We start from the raw sequence: 26,722 nt of genomic DNA on the forward strand, positions 1-26,722 counted from the left end.
CCGATTTATGGCACATACTGAGATAGGCTCTATTCTCTGGTCAGAGCACGCTCCTGTTATACTGGATTTGAACTCCCCTACTCAAATGCCTCCCTCTCATAGGTGATGATTTAACAATACCCTATTGCTTGAAATACAATGTAATGTAATGAACAATTTACATATTCATAACAAAAAAAAATTCTTCAAATAATCTCTCCTCAGAAACAAAGATGAATTTTATTTGGGAAGCACTTAAAGCTACCGCTAGGGGTTTCATAATAGGTTATGTTGCAAAAAAAAAAAGAGACCATTCAAAGAATCTTCAGAGCTCCTAAAACAAATTAAATCTTTAGAACACAAGTACTTCTCTTCCATTAAAACAGACACCTTATCTAAACTTATAAATGTTAAAACGCAATATAATAAACAATCCTGGTAAAAATGCTTGTGGTAGCCTACTTAAATTTAATGCTAAAATGTTCAATGGCTACCATAAAGTAGGTCATGAAAACCTCTGAACCAGAGATCAAGAGCCTAGCTATGTTACTATAGTCATATTCACAACACTCATTGGGGTTGGAATAATGTGTTTAGTAGAAGAAAACGAAAAATTGATCTTTTTCTTAGTGCCCCTCACTCACCAGGGTTGCCCCACGGTGACATGCTTCATCATTGGAGCCATCCCAGTCCTCTACAGGCTGGGGCGTGCTTCGACCTGCAAACTACGTAGGAGCACTTAAATTAGACTATGTGTGGTGCGAGAACTGTGATGCGGTGGAGTGGGATATGTGAAAGTGATTAAAAATACCTACCTAATAAGCTATGAATGATTTATTCTTGCTCCTAGGTGGTAGAACTAAAAACGGGGTAGAATAAATAGGGTGCCTAAAGAACAATGAGTTTAGGTGTACCTATTAGTTCCTATTTGTCAACATGTTTCGAGCGTCCCCCAAGCTCTTCCTCAGGACTACACAGGGACCAGCCCTGTGGTTGCCACTCCTAATAATGCCCAAATGAGCTAATAATGAAAACATTAGAAAATAAATCAAATTAATGCTGCAAGGGAATAAAGCATGCATGCAGTACCTACGTAAGAAATTAATCATGTGGTATATGTAGCAGGGGCTAACTTTGCCCCATGGACTCGGAGGGTTTGTATCCCATCAATTTGATTACAGGATACTAGTGGCCGATTCACCTACTCTCACACCTCCGGACATACAGAGGCGTGAGAGTAGGTGAATCTGCCACTAGTATCCTGTAATCAAATTGATGGGATACAAACCCTCCGAGTCCATGGGGCAAAGTTAGGCAATGCAACATATACCACGTGATTAATTTCTTACGTAGGTACTGGATGCATGCTTTAATCCCTTGCAGCATTAATTTGATTTATTTTCAAATTTTTTCATTAGTAGCTCATTTGGGCATTATTAGGAGTGGCGAACACAGGGCTGGTCCCTGTGTAGTCCTGAGGAAGAGCTTGGGGGACGCTCGAAACATGTTGACAGATAGGAGCTAATAGGTACACCTAAACTCATTGTCCTTTAGGCACCCTATTTATTATATCCCGTTTTTAGTTCTACCACCTAGGAGCAAGAATAAATCATGTATAGCTTACTAGGCAGGTGTTTTTAATCACTTACACATATCCCACTCCACCGCATCACAGTTCTCGCACCACACATAGTCTAATTTAAGTGCTCCTACATAGTTCGCAAGTCAAAGCACGCCCCAGCCCGTAGGGGACTGGGATGGCCCCAATGATGAAGCATGTCACCGTGGGGCAACCCTGGTGAATGAGGGGACACTAAGAAAAAGAACAATTTTTATTTTTATTCTACTAAACACATTATTCCAACCCCAATGAGTGTTGTGAATATGACTATAGTAACATAGCTAGGCTCTTGATCTCTGGTTCAGAGGTGTTCATGACTTGTATAAACCATGGAGGGTGAGCCTTAGCATTTTCCCTCTATATCTCCTTGTTTTCTGATAATGCCATAAAGTAGGTACATTCTTGGCTAATTACCTTAAAATAAGAAGCAGAATTGTAAGATAGTAGTCATAACAGACAATAATGGGGTCAGACATATCAGTGATTCCAAAATACTAGAGTGGTTTACAGTATATCAGACCAAAATATATACCCCAGAGTCCTCTCCTAGTAATGAACCATTAGATGCTTATTTTCTCTCATTTCCTAAATTGCTCGACCATATGGTAGAATTGTCCTACCTAGATACTGCAATTTCTGAGCAAAAGATATTAACAGCTATCACTCAACTTCCAAAAGATAAAACTCCCAGACCTTATAGTTTTACTGTGCAATTCTACTTACATTTTAAACATCTTTTAATTCCAGAGCTATTACTCTTTATTACTGTGAGAAGGTGGCCTGATATGCAGTGCTCACTATTCTAGTGAACACTATGTATCAGTCCAGCAACCCTTATTGATGATTGGTTGTAAGTCAACCTTATAGACCAGCTATCCTAGTAGCATGGATACGAGCAGTCTAAGGCTAAAGACTCGAGAGGGCGTGTTAAGCCAGCTGTTTACCACACATATACCCCTTGAATACCCAGTGAAAGGACACCACACAAGTGTTATGAAAATAAACAGTTATTTATTAAAGATCACAACAGCCCTGTACTCTTTATGAGGACAGGGTACTAAGCACAAACCAAAACTCTTACAAAAATACTTAAGTTAGCACAGTATATACAAATGCCCGAGGGGCACGGAAAACCATATACTCTGAAAGTGGAATGCGAAATTCCTAGCAGGTGAGTACAGTACTAATAGCTTTTGGAATCGCTAGGACTTGACTAGGGAATCGTTAGATTACGTCTAGGAGGCCTAGGGGACTCGGGTGCAGTGTGTGCACTCTCACGCGAGATGCGGGACAAAAGTCTATGGTAGCTAGGAATTAGAAAGTTAGTGTTCTCGGGCGAACCCGACCTGGTAGGGAGAAAACGAAAGTAGATTCTGACCCTTGGATAGTGAGGCTATGCTGGGGCACCGAAATGCCGAAGTTACCTAGCCCAGGGGCTGCAGCTGCATAGGTCTGAAAAGACGTCGGGAATCCTCGTAGACGGACCAGGAGCCGGAAGAAAAGATGCTGGCCGGTGACCAGTGAAGAAAGTTCAGTCGGATCCAAGCCTGGATCTTGAAGATGACACCTGAAAGCAGAGGGGACCAAGTTCGAGACTACTAGCCAGTAGTCAATGGGCACCAGGAGGGCACCGGATGGTAGCCACCTCGACTAGGTGAGTGGGTGACGCTTGACTCGAAGATCTCACGGACCAGGAGGCGTTGTCGGCGACCAGGATGGAGGATCGAGCTGTCCCACGAAGATGGAAGCTGTCGGCGTCGCTGGACCCAGGATTGGGCAACAAAGCCTTGGCAAATTCAAGCCCACGCGGTGGACCTAAAATGGCGTCTGGAGTGGACCAGGAGGGTCCGGGGTGCCTCTCTTGAAGAAGGAAGCAAGGGCCAGCCTGGAGCAACCAGACCAGCAGAAGAGTTGTCGTCGGGCGTCGTTCAGAAGGCCACAAGCCAGCCGGCTAGTAGCCAAACAACGCGGTGCACAGCAAACAGCAGAAGGGCCCCACGCCGATCGTGGAGATGCAGGGAGGCTGATCTTGGGTGCTGGAGCTGCGCAGGGTTGGGGCTTCTCGGACCCCAAAGCACTCACCAGTGGAAGACTCGGTGGGCTTGCAATAAAGATGTCGTGCAGTCTTGGCGATCGTCGGTCCCTTGAGGTCTCGTCGCACTCACGGTTCTCAGCTTTGCTGTAGAGGTGAGTAGAGGTCAGAGGTGCCAGGGAAGCCGGGTCTCGTCGTGCTGGGTCGTCGGATTCGTGATGAAGGACTTGCAGCGGGCCGCAGTGTTCTTTAGGATGGTGCCTGCGGATGCAGGGTGACTACTCCTTAGCCACAAGGGAGAATCTTGAAGAAGAAATCGTGAAGTCCTTTCGAAGAAAGTGGTATCTTGATTCCAAAGATGATCTAATTTTAACAGGGGGCCCGCTCCCATCTTTATACTAAAAAAGGGGGCTGACCCGGTGACTAGGTCCTGCCTATGGGTGGGACTAGGTGGGGGGTGGTTACACCCCTCAGCCATGCTGGACTTCCCCAGGCCAGGGGCTGGTGTGCCCCTGGAACTGGTTCAGACCGGCCTATGCGTAGTGAGCACCGGGGTGCCACTCAGCAGTCACCTTCCTGTAAAGCCCTGCCTACCCAGGATACACAAAACCATGTCTGGGACGGTGCTAGCACCGCCCCTGACAGGAAACCCTTTGTCCAGGCTCCCCTCGCTGGAAGGACTCCCAGCTGCAGGGGGTCAGACTCGTGTCTGTGGTGGCAGCATCCATTTTGTGGAGCTGAGGCTTTAGTTAACTTTAACCGGGGTTCACAGTTACATACATGTCGTGTCCCTCTAGAAGGGTGGAATGCTAACCCCGTCGCCAGGATTGGCGAGGGGTTAGTATTCCAATTCGTATGACACCTTACTCGACATGTTTTGATAAAGCAATACCAAAGATAGCATTTAACCGCGAGGATTATAATGCACTTAAGAGTATATGGTATGCGATATCATGGAACAGCTATTAGGACTTGATTCCGCAAGCTGCAGACAGGCTCAGCTCATGCCAGAGCACCATCTCACACGATTCCAAGCACTCTGCCTTCAGGATTGTCAAGGCCTGCCATAGGAGTGACTGATAGGAATCTGTGTGTCCATTTTAGGGTTAGGTATAGGTATACTACACCTACAGCAAAGGGTGATTACACGACTTTGCCCCAGCTGTCATGCAGCCAGTTGTGTCAAATTTAGGAGGCCAGCCAGGGGTGGCATAATACATGCTGCAGCCCCTGGTAGCCCTGGGTACACCTATGCCCTGAGTTACAGGGTCTGATAAGGTGGCCCAGTACCAATTGGTAGATGCACCTAGGGTACATGAAGTAATTTAGAAAGAGAACAGCCAGGCTGTGGGTCTGATTGGCAGGCCCACAGCCAGAGAAAGTCGTAAACCAGTGAAACAAAAGCAAAAAATCTGGGTGATCATAGGATTGCAGACCCTACTCTCCTACATGACCCCCCCCCAAACTTTGGGACAATAAGCTAACCTTGACCAGGTGAGTCTTCTTGTTCTAAGTGGAAATATCTGGAGAGCCCATCGGCATTGCCATGATCAGTACCAGGTCTATGTTCCACTGTAAAGTCCATCCCCTGTAGGGAAATGGACCACCTAAGCAGTTTGGGGTTTTCACCCTTCATCTGATTTAGCCACAAGAGGGGCTTATGGTCGGTCTGAATCTTGAAGTGAGTGCCAAACAAGTATGGCCTCAGCTTCTTCAGGGCCCAAACCACAGCAAAGGCCTCCCTCTCAATAGCTGACCAATTCTTCTCTCTGGGGGTCAGCCTTCTGCTTATAAAAGCAATGGGCTGATCCTGACCATCAAAATTCAGTTGAGAAAGAACAGCTCCCACACCCAACTCAGAAGCATCTGTTTGGACAATGAATGGTTTGGAGTAGTCTGGACTCTTAAGGATAGGTGCTGTGCACATGGCCTGCTTTAGGTCATCGAATGCTTTTTGACAGCCTGCTGTCCACTGAACCTTTTTTGGCATTTTCTTACTTGTCAGTTCATTTAATGGTGTCACAATGGAACCATAGTTCCTGACAAATTTTCTGTAGTATCCAGTCAGGCCCAAGAAAGCTCGAACCTGAGTCTGGGTGGTTGGAGGAGCCCAGTCCCTGATTGACTGTATTTTGCTCTCCAGTGGCTGAACCTGGCCTCCACCTACAAGGTGGCCCAGGTATACAACCTGTGTCTGCCCTATCTGGCACTTGGTGGCCTTGATAGTGAGGCCTGCTGCTTGCAGAGCCTCTAACACTTTCCTCAGGTGGACCAGGTGATCCTCCCAGGTGGAGCTAAAGACAGCAATATCATCTAGATATGCTGCACAGTAGTCATCCAGCCCAGTAAGGACTTGATTCACCAACCTTTGGAAGGTGGCAGGTGCATTTTTCAGACCAAAGGGCATTACCACAAATTGATAATGCCCACCAGGGGTTGAAAATGCTGTTTTGGGTTTGGCATCCTCAGCTAGCCTGATCTGCCAATACCCAGCTGTTAAGTCAAATGTACTTAAGTAGTTGGCAGAAGCCAATCTATCTATAAGTTCATCTGCCCTTGGTATTGGATGGGCATCAGTCTTAGTGACTGCATTGAGACCCCTGTAGTCTACGCAAAACCTCATCTCTCTCTTACCATCTTGGGTGTGAGGCTTTGGCACTAGAACTACTGGACTAGCCCAAGGGCTATCTGAGGGTTCAATGACTCCCAATTCCAACATTTTCTGCACTTCAGTTTTTATGCAGTCTCTAACATGATCAGGCTGCCTGTAGATTTTACTCTTGACTGGCAGGCTGTCACCAGTGTCAACCTCATGGGTACACCAATTGGTCTGACTGGGTGTCAGAGAGAACATATGTCTGAAAGACTGAAGAACCTGTTTACAGTCTTTCTGCTGATGTTCAGAGAGGCTGCCACAAAAGACAACACCATCTACTGACCCATCATCAGGATTCTGAGTGAGCAGGTCTGGGAGAGGGTCACTCTCTTCCTCCTGTCCCTCATCTATGGCCATGAGCAAGCTCATGTCCTTCCTGTCGACATATGCTTTGAGCCTGTTGACATGGAGTACCCTGTGGGGACTCCTGGGAGTTCCAAGGTCCACCAGGTAGGTGACCTCTCCCTTTTGCTCAAGAATTGTGTGGGGCCCAGACCATTTGTCTTTGAGTGCTGCTGGGGCCACTGGCTCCAACACCCACACCTTCTGTCCAGGCTGATAAACAGTCAGGACAGCCTTTTGGTCATGCCAAGCTTTTTGAAGTTCTTGACTGGCCTTAAGGTTTTCTGATGCCTTCTCCATATACTCAGCCATCCTGGAGCGGAGACCAAGTACATAGTCCATTATGTTGGTTGCAGGCTTTTTGAGAGGTCTCTCCCATCCTTCCTTCACCAAACACAAGGGGCCTCTCACAGGATGCCCATACAAAAGTTCAAAAGGGCTGTAGCCAACCCCCTTTTGTGGGACCTCTCTGTAAGCAAACAGAAGGCAGGGCATCAGGACATCCCATCTACGCCTGAGTGTTTCAGGTAGTCCATGAATCATCCCTTTTAGGGTCCTGTTGAACCTTTCAACAAGCCCATTGCATTGTGGGTGATAGGGTGTAGTGAATTTGTAATTGACACCACACTCCTTCCACATAGCAGTTAAATAGCTTGACATGAAGTTTGCACCTCTGTCAGAGACAACCTCCTTAGGGAAGCCCACTCTGGAGAACACTCCAACTAGGGCCCTTGCCACCACAGGGGCTGTGGTGGTCCTAAGTGGAATAGCTTCAGGATACCTGGTGGCATGATCCACTACCACCAGTATAAACTTGTGCCCTGATGCTGTCTGGGGTTCCATTGGACCAACAATGTCAATCCCCACTCTTTCAAAGGGCACCCCCACCACAGGCATTGGTATAAGGGGGGCCTTTGTTGTGCCACCTGACTTACCACTGGCTTGGCAAGTGACACAGGAGCGACAAAACTCCTTGGTATCCTCATTCATGTGAGGCCAGTGAAAGTGTGAGACAAGCCTGTCCCAAGTCTTTGTCTGGCCTAAGTGTCCTGCTAAGGGAATCTCATGGGCCAAGGTAAGTAGGAAACCTCTCTGAGACAAGGGTACAACCAGCCTCCTGGTCATGCCAGGCTTGGGGTCTCTTGACTCAGTGTACAGGAGTCCATCTTCCCAGTATACCTTGTGGGTACCTGTGGCGTTCCCAGCAGCCTCAGCAGCAGCCTGCTGTCTGAGGGGTTCAAGAGAAGGGCAGCCTAACTGGTCCTTCCCCAGGTCTTCCCTTGAGGGTCCCCCTGAACCCAAGAATTCAACTTGATCAAGTTCAAACTCTCTAGGCTCAGTTTCCCTCAATTCCTGCAGGTCAGCCTCCTCTGAGACTTGATCCACAACCTGGGGCAAGGGGGAAGGCACAGCCTTAACCCTACTGCTCTTTTTCTTGGAAGGTGTCTGGTCCATTGTTCCAGGATCCAGCACCTGTTCAGTGGGGCATCTTCTGGCCTGTGACCTAGTCACAGCAAACACATGTGCTGGCAAACCTAACATTTCCAGATGAGTCCTCTGCTCCACTTCTGACCATTGTGATGACTCCAAATCATTGCCCAACAAACAATCCACTGGGAGGTCTGAACTAACTACAACCTTCTTTTGGCCAGTTACCCCTCCCCAGGAGAAAGCTACAATTGCCATACTATGATTGGTAGTGACATTGCTTGCATTGGTCACCAGGAATTCTGTACCTGGCATGATCTGTCCAGGGTCCACAAAGCTAGGTGTCACCATTGTGACACTGGCACAAGTGTCCCTATAGGCCTGAGCCATTTTTCCATTAATAAAAGGTGTCTGTCTGTATTTGCCCAAAGTATTGGGACTTATGTCAGGGGACATATCCACATCCCCTGTACAAACAAGGACAGCCTGAGTGAGTGTACCAACTAAGTTGTCACACCCCTCAGAACCCAGGGTTAACCCTACTAAACCCTTGGGAGGTGCACTACCACTGCTGGCTGTACTAGGGGGCACAGGTGCCTTAGGGGCTGCAGTGGCAGGAGTCTGCCCTCCTCCTTTCTTGGTGCACTCACTAAACCAGTGAGTTTTACTTTTGCAGTATTGGCACCACCTTTTAGATTGGCCTTCTTTCTTCTTTTGGGGAGCCTGACCCCCACCCTCTTTGGGTTGTTGGGGACCTGTCGAAGACTTCTGGTCATTTTGTTCCCCCTTAGAATCTTTACCCTTCTGGTCTGCTTTCTTCTGACCACCTTGATTCTGGCCCTGGTTCTGTTTAACTCTTGTTCTAACCCATCTGTCTGCCTTCTTTCCCAATTCTTGGGGAGAGGTCAGATCTGAGTCAACAAGATGCTGATGCAACAACTGGTTCTGACAATTGTTTAAAATTTGCTCTCTCATCATCAAATTGTACAATCCTTTATAATCAGTAACCTTACTGCCCAGCAACCAGCCCTCAAAAGCCTTAGTGGCACAATCTACAAAGTCAGCCCAATCTTGAGACTGAGTTTTCTGGGTATCCCTGAACAGCACCCTGTACTGCTCAGTGGTTAGGCCAAACCCATCAACCAGTGCATTTTTCAAGACTTGGTAATCATTAGCATCCTCCACCCTTGTGGTGAGGAGCTTGTCTCTTCCTTTACCCTCAAAGGAGAGCCACAAGATAGCTGCCCACTGACTTGGGGGAACACCTTGCACAGTGCAGGCCCTCTCCAAAGCAGTAATCCATTTGTGGATGTCATCCCCTTGTTTAAAGGGGGGCACTATCTTACCAAGGTGTTTTGTATCAAAACTCCTTTCCCTATTGCTAGGTACAATGCTGCCACCAGTGGGGACTGTCCCACTCAATTGTTGCTCTCTAGCAAAGGCAAGCCTCTCTTTGGCCAGGGCAAGTTCTTCCCTTTCAATCCTCAGGTTGGCTGCCTTTTCCTTAGCTTCATACATTCTCCTCTGGGGAGATGTCATTCCCCTTTGAGAGGAACGTTGAGAGCCATTGGTATGAAGGGATCTGATAGAGCCTCTTGATAGAGATCTATCTCGTCCATTCCCAATGTTAAGCTGACCTGAGAGTGGCCCCAAGGGTCCCCTAGTGCCCATCTCATGTCTGCTTAAGTTGGACCTGGTTAGTCTGTTGACTTCTACCTGTTCCTTTTCTGCCTCATCCCCTGATACCAAATCATCATCCTCATCATCAGCATCATCTGCTTCCTGAAGAGGATGGTCCTGGGCATCAAAGGGACCCTGTAAGGAGGGCATGTTGCCATCTGAATTAGAAGGGTCTGGGTTACCAGCCCTCCTTGCATCATGAGTCTCTAAGAGACCAATCAGAAAGGCAGTTGTGGGGTTAGACCCCTGCTTAATCTTCCTAGAGGTACACACTTGTCGTAACTCATGGAAGCTAAGCGCAGTATATCTTGAAGAGATGACCTGTGGAGGGTCAACTGACACAAGGGGAACCTCAGTGTTTCCTCCTTTGTCCGACATACTGTTTCTAGTGTGGTGTAAGTGATGCACCTACCTACACTATGTGTTTACCTACTGATCCCTTGCTAAGAGTTGCAGCCAAGGTGTGCTAAGCCTTGAGGAGCTACAACAGCTGGTTCAGTAGAACTCAGAGTATTCTAAGCTTTAGTTATGTGTACCTAACAGTACTTATGTGATCTTTCAACAAGATATTCTTAGGATACGTGTGGTAAAACAACAGCAAGCTCAAATCCCAACCGCTGCTCACCAATGTGAGAAGGTGGCCTGATATGCAGTGCTCACTATTCTAGTGAACACTATGTATCAGTCCAGCAACCCTTATTGATGATTGGTTGTAAGTCAACCTTATAGACCAGCTATCCTAGTAGCATGGATACGAGCAGTCTAAGGCTAAAGACTCGAGAGGGCGTGTTAAGCCAGCTGTTTACCACACATATACCCCTTGAATACCCAGTGAAAGGACACCACACAAGTGTTATGAAAATAAACAGTTATTTATTAAAGATCACAACAGCCCTGTACTCTTTATGAGGACAGGGTACTAAGCACAAACCAAAACTCTTACAAAAATACTTAAGTTAGCACAGTATATACAAATGCCCGAGGGGCACGGAAAACCATATACTCTGAAAGTGGAATGCGAAATTCCTAGCAGGTGAGTACAGTACTAATAGCTTTTGGAATCGCTAGGACTTGACTAGGGAATCGTTAGATTACGTCTAGGAGGCCTAGGGGACTCGGGTGCAGTGTGTGCACTCTCACGCGAGATGCGGGACAAAAGTCTATGGTAGCTAGGAATTAGAAAGTTAGTGTTCTCGGGCGAACCCGACCTGGTAGGGAGAAAACGAAAGTAGATTCTGACCCTTGGATAGTGAGGCTATGCTGGGGCACCGAAATGCCGAAGTTACCTAGCCCAGGGGCTGCAGCTGCATAGGTCTGAAAAGACGTCGGGAATCCTCGTAGACGGACCAGGAGCCGGAAGAAAAGATGCTGGCCGGTGACCAGTGAAGAAAGTTCAGTCGGATCCAAGCCTGGATCTTGAAGATGACACCTGAAAGCAGAGGGGACCAAGTTCGAGACTACTAGCCAGTAGTCAATGGGCACCAGGAGGGCACCGGATGGTAGCCACCTCGACTAGGTGAGTGGGTGACGCTTGACTCGAAGATCTCACGGACCAGGAGGCGTTGTCGGCGACCAGGATGGAGGATCGAGCTGTCCCACGAAGATGGAAGCTGTCGGCGTCGCTGGACCCAGGATTGGGCAACAAAGCCTTGGCAAATTCAAGCCCACGCGGTGGACCTAAAATGGCGTCTGGAGTGGACCAGGAGGGTCCGGGGTGCCTCTCTTGAAGAAGGAAGCAAGGGCCAGCCTGGAGCAACCAGACCAGCAGAAGAGTTGTCGTCGGGCGTCGTTCAGAAGGCCACAAGCCAGCCGGCTAGTAGCCAAACAACGCGGTGCACAGCAAACAGCAGAAGGGCCCCACGCCGATCGTGGAGATGCAGGGAGGCTGATCTTGGGTGCTGGAGCTGCGCAGGGTTGGGGCTTCTCGGACCCCAAAGCACTCACCAGTGGAAGACTCGGTGGGCTTGCAATAAAGATGTCGTGCAGTCTTGGCGATCGTCGGTCCCTTGAGGTCTCGTCGCACTCACGGTTCTCAGCTTTGCTGTAGAGGTGAGTAGAGGTCAGAGGTGCCAGGGAAGCCGGGTCTCGTCGTGCTGGGTCGTCGGATTCGTGATGAAGGACTTGCAGCGGGCCGCAGTGTTCTTTAGGATGGTGCCTGCGGATGCAGGGTGACTACTCCTTAGCCACAAGGGAGAATCTTGAAGAAGAAATCGTGAAGTCCTTTCGAAGAAAGTGGTATCTTGATTCCAAAGATGATCTAATTTTAACAGGGGGCCCGCTCCCATCTTTATACTAAAAAAGGGGGCTGACCCGGTGACTAGGTCCTGCCTATGGGTGGGACTAGGTGGGGGGTGGTTACACCCCTCAGCCATGCTGGACTTCCCCAGGCCAGGGGCTGGTGTGCCCCTGGAACTGGTTCAGACCGGCCTATGCGTAGTGAGCACCGGGGTGCCACTCAGCAGTCACCTTCCTGTAAAGCCCTGCCTACCCAGGATACACAAAACCATGTCTGGGACGGTGCTAGCACCGCCCCTGACAGGAAACCCTTTGTCCAGGCTCCCCTCGCTGGAAGGACTCCCAGCTGCAGGGGGTCAGACTCGTGTCTGTGGTGGCAGCATCCATTTTGTGGAGCTGAGGCTTTAGTTAACTTTAACCGGGGTTCACAGTTACATACATGTCGTGTCCCTCTAGAAGGGTGGAATGCTAACCCCGTCGCCAGGATTGGCGAGGGGTTAGTATTCCAATTCGTATGACACCTTACTCGACATGTTTTGATAAAGCAATACCAAAGATAGCATTTAACCGCGAGGATTATAATGCACTTAAGAGTATATGGTATGCGATATCATGGAACAGCTATTAGGACTTGATTCCGCAAGCTGCAGACAGGCTCAGCTCATGCCAGAGCACCATCTCACACGATTCCAAGCACTCTGCCTTCAGGATTGTCAAGGCCTGCCATAGGAGTGACTGATAGGAATCTGTGTGTCCATTTTAGGGTTAGGTATAGGTATACTACACCTACAGCAAAGGGTGATTACACGACTTTGCCCCAGCTGTCATGCAGCCAGTTGTGTCAAATTTAGGAGGCCAGCCAGGGGTGGCATAATACATGCTGCAGCCCCTGGTAGCCCTGGGTACACCTATGCCCTGAGTTACAGGGTCTGATAAGGTGGCCCAGTACCAATTGGTAGATGCACCTAGGGTACATGAAGTAATTTAGAAAGAGAACAGCCAGGCTGTGGGTCTGATTGGCAGGCCCACAGCCAGAGAAAGTCGTAAACCAGTGAAACAAAAGCAAAAAATCTGGGTGATCATAGGATTGCAGACCCTACTCTCCTACAATTACCCACTTTTTATCTGTAGGTCAGATGCAAAGTTCTCAGGCTCTGTTTTGTCTGCGCCCCCCAAAAAGATAAGGGTTTATCACAATGTAGTAATTATAGACTAATCTCCCTAAATAACACTGATTTTAAGATCCTAGCTAAAATATCGGCCTTGCACATTGATCTAGTTATTCCCGTTTTAGGGGTTTACATCAGTCGGGGTTTGTGAATGAACAATATATTTTAAATAATTCCAGAACTTTCCTCACTATCATACATTTGGCTTCCAAGTTTAATTCCCCCTTAGCAGCAATAACTTTTGATGCCGAAAAAGAGCTTGATCAGGTTCATTAGAAATTCATGTTAGCAGCTTTGAAATGACGTGGTTTAAGTCCCCTAATCCTCCAAAATATTAGTTTATTATACTTTGAGCCTTCTTCCTCCATTTGGGTCAGTGGCAATCAGTCGTATTATTTTCACCTTCATAAAGGGATCAGAGCGGGTTGCCCATTATCTCTTCTTTTATTTCTTTTATCTTAGAACAAATGGCTTATAACTTACTGAGTTTTGTTACATTATTAAATGAATATACTGCAGTTTCTGGCTACAAACTCAATATAGGAAAATCGGAGGCCTTACTCTTGAATCAATATTGTCTTCCTGACATGCTTAAAGACACCAGCTTCTAAACACAGTAAATGTATTGGTATTCTATATTCAAATAATGTCAAAGAAACCATTAAAATAAATCTAATGGAAGTCATTTAAAAAAAATCACAACTTTGGCTGAGGGTTGGTCTCCTCCATACCTGCCCAGGTGGGGGGGATTATCTTTGATTAAGATGATGATTCTACCAATAATCAGTTTGGATTTGTCCATGCTCCCAATTACACTTCAGCTTTTTTTTAAACTATTAATCGTTTTCTCATCAGATTCCTATGGAATACTGCCTCTCTTGCCTTCTCGCCGGAAAACTACTTTCTGTCAGCTGCTTATGCCCTGGCAGAGTGAGCTGCTAGTCTGGGTTTTCATGCCAGGGAAGTGAGTCGTTCAGCCACCAAGAGACTATGCTATCCAACCAGCTTTTCAATCCATAGAAGGCCCTCTTATCAGCTATTCAGGGCTTGATAGACGGTGCTGCCACAAGATAATCAGGTCTTGTACTCTACAGCCGTAGGAGCTAGGAGCGTTTGTCACTGGAACCTTCATACCATGGCTCTGTAAATTGTGCCATGTACAACGCCATCAGCCTTTGACTTGAGCAGTCACATGCTTCTTAGAAATGTTGGTGCACTGTACAACAAGTTCAGTATTCAACTGACACCCAACAGCACAATAATCAGAATTTCGAGCCCAGTGCTCAACTTTATAAAAAGGAAGTCTTTTAATATACTATATAGCGCAATAATACATATTACAGACGTTCATGTACTCTGAGTGTCTAATGCAGGACACTGCTTTTTAATGAGGATGCCCCTCCACTTACCTTAGCGTCAGGGTACCCTAGTGGGGCATAGGACAAGTGACGCACTCCCAAATGAGCTCACTCCACATCAGTCCTGATCCTCCCTCCTGGGGTGAAGACTTGCTGGCCACAGGTGTGTCAGCTTAATGTCCCGGTCCTGGGAGCAGCACCAGGCTGCATGGCAGAGTCCTCAGGCAGCTTCCTTCCATGGCTGCCCTCTTCTGGGTACTTGCCATTGGCTGCAGGCTGGGTTTCACAGCCATTGACAGTGCCTTCTCCACGTCTATTACTTAGTGAATCTGCAGTACAGCATGTCAGGCCTCATGGGGCTGAGACAACGATGCAGTCCACTTATTGTCTCCCATCTGAATGACAACAGTTGAGCCACTGCTGACTACTTTAAAGTTCAAAGAGGGGTGACATAATCCATTCATATGCATTTCTGGTCAGTGCCTTGACCAGCTGCACTGTCACTCAAGCACACAGTAGTCTTGTGCCTGAAGATAGAAGCTTCACTTATAGCAGCCTAGCCCACCTTGTGAGGAGGTGCTGATGGGCTAGCCACTACAAAGTCTTTTTGGCAACACCCAGCCAGAGCAAAGGGCTTGATTTCTCTTTTTCATTAGAGCAACATATCAGTGAGACACTCTTGGGTCAAATGTCATGAGCTGCGATGGTAGAGACAGCTAAGGCACACTTGGACATATCTAGTGGACAGTGAGAGTAGGTCTCAATAGGGTAAACTTCTTGGGAACTCTTTAGCAGCGCTTCAGATCCTATGCTTCAGTGACTGTGAAAGGCTCTGAGGCAGAAGCACAGTAGTCATGCTCAAAGGGGTCTCTGTTAGATGGACGGACAGCACCAGGGACACATGTTCTTGCCTACTCTGGTCAAGCTCCTCTCCTCTTCAAGGGCAGGATTCTCTATTCATTACAGGACAGGGAGACATGGCTTCCTCCAAATCAGACTGCATGTGATGTGCCATAATCTCTGGGAAGATGTCTGTCTGACAGATACCAATTCTTATTGTTCAGTAGTCCTCTGTGTAATCTGCGGAGCATCTCCTCCTTGGTAAACGAGAACTAGGACGGGAACAAGGGGGTCAATTAAAGCCCCTACTCATATACAAGTGCAGTTATTATGACCCCAAATTGCTCTGATAAAGTCTTAAGCACATCACAGCCAACGTTGTTAACACTCATTAATAAACAGAACACAATGGAACATAAAAATAAAGACATATTGGCCAATTTGATTCAAAACCCTTAAATTCAGATCATATGCTATCTAGTCTCCCGTTTCTTAATTAGATGACAGTGGTTTGATTAATAATGATCAACTATCCAATGTAAGGTTAGCACTGAAGTAACTAACATGCATAAATTCCATATACCTCAACAAAGGACGGCATACAGATGTGACCTTGTTATCCCAGGTCTTTCACATCCAAGTCACTTACATGAAATGCCCATTCTCTCAGGTCCTTTCCTCAGGATACCTCATTCAAAAGAGAGGAGTCATTTTGCCACTGGATGAAGCATGCTTCTCCCTCTCCCTTTGAGATGAGTCAAAGGAGCATCCTGGTGGGATCCTGACACTTTCCAGATCTCTCCCCCCTAGTTTCTAAAGAAAAGCATTTATAAAAACCAGTAGGCCTACTCCCACTATCTGTTCAGTACACCTACGTACTAGCGATTGGTTCCAATTTTATCAAATGAGCTTTATGTTGCAATTACATATGCCTGGAAATGGATAATGGTTCGCTCTGACCAATAGAAAACTTTCCAAGTGCCAGTTCTTGTCACAGGCTGGTTCAAACAAGAAAAGGTAACCTTGATTTTAATTTTCCTTATTCAGTGGACTATACAGCAATTACTTATCAGCACCTGAATGACACAACCAGTCAGAACTCATTTCAGACTCATATTATGCTCTTTATTCTAAATCAAAACTTCGGCTCAAATAACAGACTCTTTCTGCCTCATTGATTTTGGATGCTAGGCAAGGACTTATGAAACTCCTCTGAATAGACTCTTGCTCTAACATCAGACAGCATTATAGTGTTAGCATGGGTGATTAATGCACTCAAAATACACAACCGCTAAAGTTAAACGTACACATACATTCTTAATGCAAATTAAAATACATAATGAGTTCACAAAATATATACAGCAGATAGGTGGGGGGGGGGTGTATTTTCTGTCTGCATTTAAAAAATCTATTCTCCACCTAGACACATGGTTTTCACATGGGTGTCCAGCCTCAGCCTTTATCTACAGTGATGATCTTGACAGAAGCACAAAGAGGAGTTTCCATTTTGAAGCTGGCTATCAACAGTCACACCTGAAAGTGGTCAGAAAGAGAGACAAAAGGCTGACATCTTCTATGGGACCCTTCACACTCTGAACTACAAGGATTAAAGCTCCACCATTTACCCCTACCACCTACTAAATAATATTACTCAGGGAGTCTAATCAGTAGCTCTCCGGAGCAAAACAACATTATTTAATTTCGAAGAGAGCCAGTATCCTTTTCCTCCACTTCAGTGTCTAGGTTTCCTCCCTCCAATCTCAGTAACATCAGCAATACACTTCCACACTCTGAGAAATATCTTCACCTCCATCTTGTGAACATGAACAGACCATGGAATCAAATCAATAAAGCTTTATTCGATTTCTTAATTAAGAGAATTGTAAAAGCACATAAAAATACATCACGATTGTCAATTCATAAAATAGTTAATTTTGTGATAAAACAGTAGTCCATTCGCTTAGTCATGCTCAAAGGGTCTCACATCATAATGGTTTTCCTACATTTAAAAACATTTTTTAAAAACACAATAATGGAAGTGATAACAAATTCATTCTCTAGAGATTGTAGGACCAGAAGTGCAAGGTGACATTGTCTAAGACTGAGAGATCTTAAAATTGGAAGGATCCACCTCCTTCTCTGGACAGAATAAAATTTGCAAAGGAAAAATTCATGCCATGACGACTGTGTCCATGAATCATCGCACGGGCACTTACACATCAGTCTGGACCAATCATTCAATTTGGGAAACTAATTGTTCTATGTATAATGCGTAATCTAAAGCAGGTTAACATGAACCTGTCGTAGTCACCTGCAATGATCCTTATATACAGTTGAATATTGAATGTAATTAAAGAAAGATGGTGCGCCTGTACAATTGATTTTATCATATCGTGGTAATTCGGTTTGCTTCCAACAGATGCAGGCAACTACTTTTAAGTTCTTTCCTGGTGATTCTACTCATTATAATATTCTGGGTGGCCAAGATTGCATGTGAATGTTTTTATATTATTTAACCATCTAATATGCATGGCCCCATCTGACCCCCTGCTATCGTTCAAGATTTGGCGATTAAATAACGTTTCCTCAGTGGTCCAGATCTTGTGCCATGGTAGAACCGGCTGGATTTTTATAATGTCTGCTAAATATGGCATACCCAATTCTGTATGACAAATGTAGGTGGAAGTGCTGTCTGGGACGGCCAACAAAAACCTAGGAAAGATATTCTCAGCAACCTGTAAAGAATTAATATCCGCAAGGCCCCAGATGCTGGCACCGTAAGTGGCAATTGATACACACTTTGCTTTGTATTTTTGCAGCAGTTCTACCGTTGCCGGTGTGCCCAATTTTCTACTGAAGTTTGATAGGGCTGCCAGTGCCTTTGTAAATAATAATCTCCTGGCTTTAACTGCCTCTGTCCAGGTACCCACTCGGCCAAACAAAATCCCTAAGTAAGAAAACGTTTTTGAACATTCGATCCTTCCAGAATCTATATAGAAGGCTCTGCTTTTATTACTGCCTACCCTGCACTTCATTACAAATGTTTTTGAGGTATTAACAGTAAGACCCAGGTCAGACATAAACATAACAAAGTTAGTAACTACCCGCTGGAGGCCCAGCGGAGTGTGAGCCAAAAAGACTGCATCATCCACGTACAGAAGTGCGAAGATGGGGCGTTTACCAACTAAGCGTAGGTCCTGGCACTCTTCCACCAGAACCATCCTAGAACGTTTATATAAAGTGTAAAGAGGAAGGGTGCCAGGACACAACCTTGTCTTACTCCTCTCATTATACTAAATATCTTGGTGCACTATCCCCAGCCCCATAACGGACTCTTGCCTTCACCTCTGAGTAAAGTCGCCTCAGAAATATTAAGTTGCTTTTCCACCCCCATTCCCTCTAAATTCTTCCATAGCTTATCAGGTATAACGCAGTCAACAGCCGCTGTTAAATCAACAAATGCCACTTACAACCTGCCCCTTTTTGCCTTGGTGTACTTGCCTAGAAGAATAGTTAGATTAAGACCCTGTTCCACAGTACCCAAACCCTTACGAAAGCCATATTGCACATCACTAACAATCTAATGGTCCTCAGCCCAGTCCTGCTAAAATCTAGTCTAGTTAAAATGACTACAACTTTGACAGTAGAATCCAGCAGCGAACAGACCATGGGCTTCTCTCATAGAACCTACAGGCCTCCTTCACTATGATTCACTAAAACATGTACTATATGCGTAACATGCTAATCACACAAATACATGGTCTTGGGATGTTAGTGCAAGGATCTGCGTTAGCTTGCAGCAGCGGAACCTTATACAAGTAGCTACTCCTGTGACACAGTTTAAAAAAATGCATTGTCAACAAAGATTACTCAAATTTGGTCCACTGGCCCTACTACTCCACATTCTAGAACCTATGCAGGTAGAGTAGTCCATTTCCTTCAGGTTTAGGACATGTCCAGGACCATAATCACATCATTGGAAAGGCATAAGCCTCCTCACAAACACATTAGATTAGCACAAGGCTGGGGCCAAATATCCAAACACTAAGATACCAGATACTCCCAGTCAAGCACCCAGGACAGGGAACACACTGTGCATAATGCAGGGAATATTCCCATCCCAAAGCTGTATGTATTGGCTTTCGAGTCAGTGGAGTGCATCCTATCAGCTGTCCACACTCCCAAAAGACTGTGGTATCGGTCTGAATTTTCAATCTAGGAAAGGGCTTCCTGCTGACTGCTAATGTCCATAAAACTGTGCAACCTTTTTGGCCTTTCAAGCCTGATTACTAGTCCTTGAGACAACCAGGTTATCGATACCACTTAGGGAGGTGGGTTCCAATATGATTGATAGGGAAGATATAGACACCTAGAGATGGAAAATATGTGATAGCAAGTCATACCTCTTTACCTTATGTGTGCCATTCTCAAGACACCTTGATGTAATTAGAAATGTTTTCATAATTTTTTTTTTTAAATTTTATTATTAAAGATTACAATCACAGTAAATGTGATTATATGAATTGATCATTATAATAGAACATAGCTAAGTCACCTCACCGGCATCCTTGCAGCAGCTGCACACACCCATGGATAGTTTTTCACTATCTGTGTGCTGAAGTCTACATTTGAGCTCCCCAACACAGTGAACTTTCATGCAGCAGGTATTTGGGGTTCATTACCTTTGATTTTACTGTAGTTGTTTAACGTTGGCATAATGACAACACCTCAGGAAATCACAAAGCCACCTCTTTTTTTAGCGTAACCAGCTTTTAAATGGTCACAATGGCTAAGACTGTTTGAGAAATCACATTGTAGGCGTTGATGTAAGCGCTTACAGCACTGAACGAAAATTTGCATTGCTGTCCAGCAGCTTATGTAAGACTGATTAGCAAATCTTTGATAATTTCCTCCTATTAAAGTGTACCGTGGTCAGTCTGGTGAGTCACGGTGGAATTTATATATTAAAGCTGTTGCGCACCTGCGCAAGCAATACTCAGATGAACCCAGTATTATGCTGGAACGCAACAATGTCTTTAAAACGTGAGCAATCTACTGAAGAGGGGGTTGAGGAATACATCTCCGCCCCCAGGATTTTGGCATCCACTTGTGAATTTGGTCCAAACTTGGACAAGTACATTCATGACCAATTTGTTTGCAGCTCTTCATCCAAGAAGATACAAGAAAGACTTCTGAGTTTCCAGAATCCCACACTCATAGAGGTCATCGACTCGAAGTATAAAAAGGTCCCTTGTTTTTCAACAAAGTGCTTAATGCAGACACTTCTATGAGGGCGTGGCTGTTGAAGGGGATCATCAAGTGGAGTTTGTATGTTTTGTGCACACTAGAAGCACAACATACAGGAATGTTCAGAAAAACAATCTCTAATGCATGTTACAGGTGTGGTTCAAAGAGTCACCTGACTAACTTTACAGGGTGTCCAGCCATTGTCAAACGCTGCCTATTATACCAAAAGATGGGACATTTTGAAATTAGCAAGACCCCGGTCATGATTGGTTGTGTGGATACTGAGACTGATTTGTGTACCGAGGCAATTACAAATGTAGTACTGACCAATGAATGCCATTCTGTGTATACTCCGGTTAAGGGTTCCACATGTGATGCAGTGATTGATGACATTCCATCACAGGTCATGGCAGATTCAGGAATAAATGCCTTCTTTTCCACATCTGGTCCCACCGTCTTTCATTAGAGGTGCTCTGAGGGCTAGCAAAATGGACTGAGAGCTGGTAGAGTGAGACTCAAGGTCTATGAGGGTTTGTTTGGGAAATGTAAAGACCATCTAGGATCTCCGATGACCGTTTCAGGGCATTCTCAGACACAGAGACAGCATTTGAACTTCTTTAACTATGTATGTGGACGAGCTGATGGCAGCAGAGTAGTGTATCAAAAAGTCAGCTCAGGGTTAGGCCATTGTTACTACTCGGGTATGGGTTCTAATATGATTTGCTTTCAAGGTATAGATGTCTAGAGATGGGAAAAAAAGGTGACAGCATATCATCACTCTTTTCCTTTTGTCTGATATTAAAAATAATGGTTTTCATATTTTTGATAAATATCATACACATTCATCATAATAAGTGGAAAAAATGTATATAATTCCACCAGATTGTTTAAATTAAATACTATTTAAAAACAATTAATGATTATTAATAATAATATAGTCCTTAAAGTAGTAACAATAAACGTCATTGTATATCTCATATACAGATTATATTCATTATTTTCACATACAATTTCAAATATTAGTTGTTACATCTTACTTAGCCAATGTATGTCATGAGTGAACACAACCCCATTTTTATCATTCACATTTATCATCATCGTCTTCTAAATAGATATCATTCCCTGCGTCTGTTTGATTTTCACAGCAGAGGAGTCTGCACATTTGAGGTAATTTAGACTGCAGAAATATGTCGGCACTTTGCAGTTCCTAATGCAGTTACAAGCTAGTAGATCTAACACAGCATGAGGTGTTGGCTGTCCCTTCATCCAGTCCACTACCAGTTGCTCTGTCCCTCTTGTTTTTCCAACTTCCCCCCACTCCCAATTGGACTAGTTGTCTGTGGATCATCTAGAAGACACCTCTTGCTTACAGCGGTTTGATAATTTGCACGCTCAGCATGTTTCCTCAGACAGTCCCTGCAAAGTGGAAGTTCATGACTGTCCATCCCACCCTTCTTTTTGCATAATAGGCAAAATCTCAAGGCATTCACGTGGTGAATTCAGCAAGCACAAACATTGCTCCGATTTGTCCATTAGTTCTTCAGAGAGATCCCATTTGTCTCCGAGCTGTGCAAATGTTTCCTCTTTATGTCTGTTTGCAGACAGGATTTTTACTCTGACTGTTTGAAAATTTCAGAAACAGTGGCATTAATGGTGGGCAAATAGCCAATGGTATCAAGTGGTACACTAACTAGGTCTCTAGTAATTATATTAAAACTTGGTATTATCTGTGCGAGGCTCGCTTCTTGTCTTGTAACAACCCAGATTATGTTCTTATTTTGTCCTAGCTTCAGTTGGGCAAAACATTTCAGCATGACTTCAATACTTGTTATAAATGCTTGAGCCCCAACTCAATAACCAGAAACATACATGAACAATTCTTCAGTATTTGTGGTAGTTAATGCTTATGCTTTTGTTTCTCAGTACTTGGGAAAGGTGATTTAAAATGTTGTAGTCCAAACAACATGGGATGCGCAGCTATACCGTTGGCTCTATGAGTTGTCCCCTTACCCATAAGAGTCTCTTCCAGCCCATCAATGTTATCCTAGGTTAAGTTAGTGAAGGAATGAGGCTAAATGTCATCTGGAAGAACAATTTGCTCAATTAAGGTAGCAGCAAGTTTTGGAAGACACAAGGGGGTATCATTTTCTTCCAGATGGGAGTATGAAATCCCATGACAAAGTCTGTCTAGAGAGCGAATGATTTCAACATTGCCTGTCAGCATTTTTACGGTGTATGGTAGCACCAATTGCTTGGGGGGTTTCTGCTGGCCATTTGTCACTGCATATATAATGTTCTGACTGAATGATTGCATAAGTAAGGCAGCCCTTTTGGAAGATTTTGTGTTTCCTGGATCTCCGTTCAAAAGTCCTACTAAGATCCTTTTAAGGTAATAAGGCACTGGAAATTAATCTTTATCAATGTCTGATGGATGATATGGCCATGGTGTTGATGTCAACTTTGTTTTATTCATTGTTCTTATGCGCGATGATGTTTGATTAGAGATCTTAATCATGTCTGTTGCCTTAACCTTTAAAACTGATATTTCTTTTTTCACCCTCTGGTTTTCTCAAACAGCGTCCTGTTACATGACCCTCTCAGGTTGGGCTAATCATTTTCTTTGTTTGTCTAGGAATATGTGGAGGCTGTCACCAAACTCCAGTTCCCTTTCAATATGCTTCTTGATTGATTCGTCTATTCCTGTATTCCTCTGCGTGTCATGAGGGTTTCCAGCCTTTCAGTGAGAGTCGTCACACATATTACCTCTTTGTTAGGAATATTCACAGTTTTAATGTGCTGAACTAGTTCATCGTCTGCTTAATCTCTCATATTTTTATAATGATCATCAGTTTGAATGATAGATGCATGATCTTCCTCCTTTGCTTTAATCCTTGTATAATTCCTATAACGGAAAGCATGATAATGGGCTTCTGAAGCCACAATGTCCCTTCTACAAACTGCTAAGATATCTTAATCACAATTAATGGTTGTGCGCTCTCAAAGCCTTTTGCCAACTCTAAGCTCTGTAGCCTTGATTAATTTCTCACATGTTGATATTTCCTTGTAGCATAATACCTTTCCACAAAATATACATTCTTCAGCATACACAGTTGACCTCAATGATGTTCTTCTATTTAAGCATTTACTTGTGCTCGAGGCGTTGAAGTAACGCTTTTTTGGGACTCTGCTGCTTTCATTCCTGGGGCGCCGCCAGCTACCGGAGAACAGCGCCTCTGACACCGGCCGCACCTCTTCCCGCCCCGCCCTTAGCTCCATATAGTGCCTCGCTGCCCCCGCTTCACGGGAGCCACTCGAGGCGTTGAAGTAACGCTTTTTTGGGACTCTGATGCTTTCATTCCTGGGACGCCGCCAGCTACCGGAGAACTCTGACGATTGTGGGCATTTGCTGCTGACACCCACGGGACTGCGAGGACCAGGTTGCACAGCGCCTCTGACAGCGGCCGCACCTGGGTCCTCTTCCCGCCCCGCCCTCAGCATCTCCTACTTAGATTGACAATCTTATGCGCACGCGGGACGCGCGTTGGCTGCCGTCGGGCGAAGCCCGGGCCAAGGGCGGGCCCGTTTAAGCCCGTTCAAGATCGTTCAAGGGCAGGGCGGGCCACCCCCTTTACATCTTACCATCGGGTGGGTCTTGTTGTCTGTACATTGTACCCTCGTAATTGTATTATTGTTGCGACTCATTTGTAAATGGCAGCTAAGGAAGTTAGCAGTAAGATGGCCAGTGTAAACCTTATAGGTTCCATGGACAAATTCATTACTAGGATGAATTCAGCCATTGATCAGAGTATTACAATCATGGAGAGGCGGGTTTCTTTCTCAGGATCTGGCACTTGCTAGAAGATCTTCAATGGGTCCAATAGCCAATACAAGGACTCCGGCCAATCATTACAGTCCTTCTAATCCTGATGCACTTCCCACCTTGGAGTCTTTAATTTCCAACCCACCGGTTTGTGATATTGATAATTTTTCTGAAGGGAACCAAACCACGGCCTCTGATTTGCTTTTGATTACCTCCCACAAACTTCCAACAGAGCCAAGTCCTGTTAAGGAGCATAATACCAGACAACTTCGGGAAAGGCGTCAAAGGGCCATTCCAAAAACTACACAGCGTCAGGTCACTACTAATGTTCAAAAGTTGGGAAAAGTCACCAAACGCCAGGGAAAAGCTCCAATTGACAAAGGGCAGTCCTCCGAGACTAGCAAGGCAATCGTACACACTTCTAATGTAACCACAACCCCTGTGAGATTGTCCCCGGAGGCTAATGGGTTAGGAAGTCAGGTACTTACCGGGTTGGATGTGGAGGACCCCTTGATTAACAAGATAGGAGATCTTTTCAGACTTCTTCTCCGCACAGTCCTTGTGAGGTTAACCAAGATCGAGGAAAAACTAGACAGGATTGGTATTGTGTCCGCTGGTAAGGCTGACTCGCGGAAAAAGGCGAAAGAATCTAGGGCTGAGGCCCCCTTCTAATTTTTCGGGCGTGGGGGCCGTTAATGACCGTATAATTCCATCACCCAGGCCCTAGGACATACCGGTTGCAGCCGTTCCCTCTCCTAATTTACAGGCAAAGGCCCAGGTGCAACACTGAGAAAAATATCTCGAACAAATTTGGGTGATGGGTCCCCCAAGAAACTATCTGCCAGTGAAGGAATTAATATCGACCTTCCGCCGGAAGTATGTCCTTATCTGGTAGTTTTAGCAGGAATACCAGTTTTGGAAAAAGGTGACCATGAATCATATGCATCTCTACGCAATAAGGTTATGGCCTGGCTTAATCAATTTAGGCCACTACCTATGCATATTGTGAGTAGAATATTGATGGTCAAAAGGGTTTGATGGGTGGGACACTCAGACAAGGACATTAGGGGAGACTGCATTTTAGTGAATTTTGACGATCCCGGGACAGTGAGATACATTTGCAACTGGAAAAATCATGGTCCAGGAACTTCCATTCTAGCACTCCCACTGTCCTATTTTTATCCATCCGGTTTCCCTCCACCTACTGATGATGGTTGGACTTTAATACAACGGAGAGCTGGGAGTTTTAACCCTGGAGGTAACTGGAACTGTGGAGGTTGGTTAGGCCCCCAGTTTGTTCCACCTTTGATCCCTTGCCAAAACCGGTACAGCGGATTGGAAGCTGTTGACTGACTTCCGGCACAGGTAGGGGTTTCTCTGGCTTCTCCTGTTTCATTTGTCCCTTCCAGAACTATCGATAATAGTCCCCTCAGGTCACCAGAACTTTAAGAAAGTCCACTCCCAACCTTGGCCACTATGACATATGGGGGCAATAAGGATAGTGTCCAAGGCTTAGATCACCCTTCGGGCCCGATGACCTCTCTGGACTACACCGCCCTGGTAGGAAATGGTAATCATGGGCAAATTGAGCCCACAGTGTCTGCAAAGACTTGCCATGTGATCCCAATTGACGGTAGTGACAAAGGCTCTGACCAGGGGTTAGTCTCGCCACACGTTGATGGTCACAACGGCAACCTTAACATTATTTCATGGAATGTAGCGGGCTTGCACAAAAAAGTACTACTTCCGGATTGGAATAACCTTATTTATAAATATGACGTGTATTTTTCAGGAAACTTGGTGTCTTGAACCAATGTACAAGTCTGGCTATTCTTCCTTCCATGTTCCAGCTATCTCTTCTGGGCGGGGTCGCCCATCGGGCGGTCTGTTAATTTGGGTCAAAATTGCATTAAATTGTAAAATTACCCACCACCATAGTACATCAATGGACTTGATGAGGCTAACGATTAGTGATCCTCAGGCTACAGTGACCCTGGAGCTTTTTAACATTTATCCCAGAGGTCTGCAAGGGGGGGCTAAATCTCCGACTATCTCTGAATTAGCAGACTCACTCCTAAGTTTCCCCACTGACTCTCTGTCCATAATTGCAGGCGATTTTAACTGTACTTTCAAACCGCTGGCTGTGGATGGAGCTGGAGGTTTTTTTTCCGATGAGGATGCGAGATGGGGCATACCACAACTGACGATCACACCAATTAAAAAATGGACTCCGATTGTCATTCAAATGAATGCCCTGTTAATGGAGCATGCCCTGGTAGCTGTTAACGGGCGTACGCCATCAGATTTCTCGGGAG

General features: G+C 45.3%; 1 protein-coding gene across 2 annotated transcripts in view; it reads right to left on the bottom strand.

The window, feature by feature from the left end:
• The window catches only part of LOC147701894 (histo-blood group ABO system transferase-like), a 790,021-nt gene that overhangs the window by 704,418 nt on the left and 58,881 nt on the right, over positions 1 to 26,722 (bottom strand). The gene's annotated exons all lie outside the window — the stretch shown is intronic.

The sequence above is a fragment of the Lissotriton vulgaris genome, chromosome 7 (genome assembly GCF_964263255.1).
Source record: "Lissotriton vulgaris chromosome 7, aLisVul1.2, whole genome shotgun sequence".
Taxonomy (NCBI): domain Eukaryota; kingdom Metazoa; phylum Chordata; class Amphibia; order Caudata; family Salamandridae; genus Lissotriton; species Lissotriton vulgaris.